The sequence below is a fragment of the Scylla paramamosain genome, chromosome 5 (genome assembly GCF_035594125.1).
Source record: "Scylla paramamosain isolate STU-SP2022 chromosome 5, ASM3559412v1, whole genome shotgun sequence".
Taxonomy (NCBI): domain Eukaryota; kingdom Metazoa; phylum Arthropoda; class Malacostraca; order Decapoda; family Portunidae; genus Scylla; species Scylla paramamosain.
The window spans coordinates 10,376,692-10,379,191 of NC_087155.1; the positions used below are offsets into that span (position 1 = coordinate 10,376,692).

At 42.3% G+C, this 2,500-nt stretch overlaps 1 protein-coding gene across 9 annotated transcripts in view; it reads left to right on the plus strand.

The window, feature by feature from the left end:
* Positions 1-156: 156 nt before the first annotated feature.
* LOC135100509 (uncharacterized) overlaps positions 157-2,500 on the plus strand; it is a 15,339-nt gene continuing 12,995 nt past the window's right edge. For 2 of the 9 annotated variants that reach the window (XR_010268748.1, XR_010268750.1), the window contains exons 1-2: positions 170-565; positions 2,399-2,500. The exon at positions 2,399-2,500 is cut by the window's right edge and continues 28 nt beyond it. The gene's annotated coding sequence lies outside the window, so the exon portion shown is untranslated. Of the gene's footprint in view, positions 566-2,398 lie in introns of all 9 variants that reach the window. The other 7 variants (XR_010268749.1, XR_010268743.1, XM_064003483.1 and 4 more) reach the window with 6 other exon arrangements.

Below are 2,500 nucleotides of genomic sequence, written 5' to 3' on the forward strand. Positions count from 1 at the left end.
GATAAGGTTCTGCCAGGAATGGGGGACGTGTGGGGGTGGTAAGGTGATGGGCGGGTGTTGAGGGTCATGGTGGTGATATATATGTGTGTGTCGCATCTGTGTCTTGATTTCCTCTGTTATGTTCTCTTCCCTTCCTCCTCCTCCTGTTGAATATAAATATATGGAAAGTTATTTTGGAGTTATTTTTGTATGTGTTGCTTGTTGTTTGCACTGCTTACCTGCGTCATTTGCATTATTACCACTATTTTACCTGTGTTGTTTGCAATAATTCACAGTTTGTTTGATTTGTTGATCTGCATAGCGTGTGAACAGAGAACTAGCTGTAGTCATTGCTTGATTTGTTGATCTGCATAGCGTGTGAACAGAGAACTAGCTGTACATGACTAATGTTTACTTGTCTACCTTATAAATTCTCCTCTCACTTCTCCTTCCAGCGCTTCCTCCGCCCCCCTGTCAGGTATGGAGGGGTTGGGGAAAGGACGCCGTGTCTCTGAGGTTCCCTTGACTGGCCAGCTGACGCCCCTTGATGTCTCCATGGCCGTGGTGAGGCAGGAGAGGACTGAAGGTAAAACTGTTTGCTGCCTTGTTTACGTCTTCATTTGTTCTCATTACTACTTCATTTCTGGTATCTCTAAACTTTCTAATTAGGGCATAGCAAACTTAGAATTGTTCAGTGCCTCAAAAACTCAATTCCTGCATTCACCATTTCCACACAAGCTTCCAGACAACTATCCCCTCTTCTTTAGTGACACTCAACTGCCCCCTCTTCCACACTGAACATCCTCGGTCTGTCCTTTACTTATAATCTAAACTGCAAACTTCACATCTCATTGTGTAACGTTAGGCGTTCTGAGTCGTCTTCTGCAGCTTTTGTCAACCCCACACCCAGCTGTTAACTCTGTACAGAGGCCTTATCCGTCCATCTGTCTGGTCTGTCTGTCTCTCTCTCTTTCTCTCTCTCTCTCTCTCTCTCTCTCTCCTCTCTCTCTCTCTCTCTCTCTCTCTCTCTCTCTCTCCTCTCTCTCTCTCTCTCTCTCTCTCTCTCTTGTGTGAATGACTATTATTATTATTAATTATTATTATTGTTGTTGTTTTTGTTGTTGTTGTTGTTGTGTTGTTGTTGTTGTTGTTGTTGTTGTTGTTGTTCTTTTTCTTTTTCTTTTTCTTTTTCTTCTTCTTTTTCTTCTTCTTATTATTTTCCTTTTATTTATTAGCAGGTATATTATCCAGTGTGTGCGTGTGGGATGATGTATGCATTTATGTGTGTGTGTATATGTGTGTGTGTGTGTGTAATAATAATAATAATAATAATAATAATAATAGTATATTGTTACCAGTAGTTTACAAACTGAAAATGTACCCACAGTGTGTGTGTGTGTGTGTGTGTGTGTGTGTTTAGAACTATGTGGTATTTTCAGATATGGTTGTGTGTGTGTGTGTGTGTGTGTGTGTGTATGTGTAAAATTAAGGATCAAAATTATTATTATTAATATTACTACTATTATGATTATTATGGTTTGTAATACTTGTGTGTGTGTGTGTGTGAGGGGAAGAGGAGGGACAGGAAGGTTGGTTCACACACATACACACCCACACACACACACACACACAGGCAAGCCACACCCTCTTCCTGAATGCAACACTCCGCTGAGAGAGAACGAGTTAGGAATTAGTGAGTGAGGTTAAGTTAGGTTAGGTTAGGTTAGGAATGTGGGTAGAGTGTTGAAAGAGGGTGTATGTTCGTGTGTGTGTTAGGTTAGGTTAGGAGTGTATGTGTGTGTTGGGGAGTGTTTGGAAGATGTGTCAGTGTTGATAGAGGGTGTGTGTGTGTGTGTTACGTTTGGAGGTAAATTGAGGTGTGAGTTTATTTTGGGTGTTTTAAGTGATTGGGTGAATTTGGGTGTGTGCGGGGTCTTTTGGGTGTATTTGAGTGTGTGTAGGGTGTTCTGAGTACGTTTGAGTGTGTTAGGGACACATTCTGTGGTGATTTGGGTGTTTTGGATGTTTTAAGCGTGTTTTGGGTGTGTTTGGATGAGTTTGTGGGTATTTTGGGGTGTTTTGTGTGTATTTTGTATGTTTTGAATGTGTTTGGATGAGTTTTGTGGAGATTTTTGGGTGTTGAGAGTGTTATTAATGGGAAAAACACCCTTGAAAACCTTGCTAATTATCTTAATGGATTCGACAAATAGTCGTGAGAGAGAGAGAGAGAGAGAGAGAGAGAGAGAGAGAGAGAGAGAGAGAGAGAGAGAGAGAGAGAGAGAGAGAGAGAGAGAGAGAGAGAGAGTGTGTGTGTGTGTGTGTGTGTGTGTGACAGGTAGACCTGGCTATGGAGGGGGACGGCTAGCGCTGGTCAGTCTTGCCCCACGCATAATGGTAATAAGTGTTTTCGTATTCCCAGCAGCTTCTTTCTGTACCAAGCACTGCCACGCAGCACCAGAAAGCTATGAGTATGTAAGGTGAGCCCAGCGGTATCACCATCCCCCGCATTCAGCCATACTGC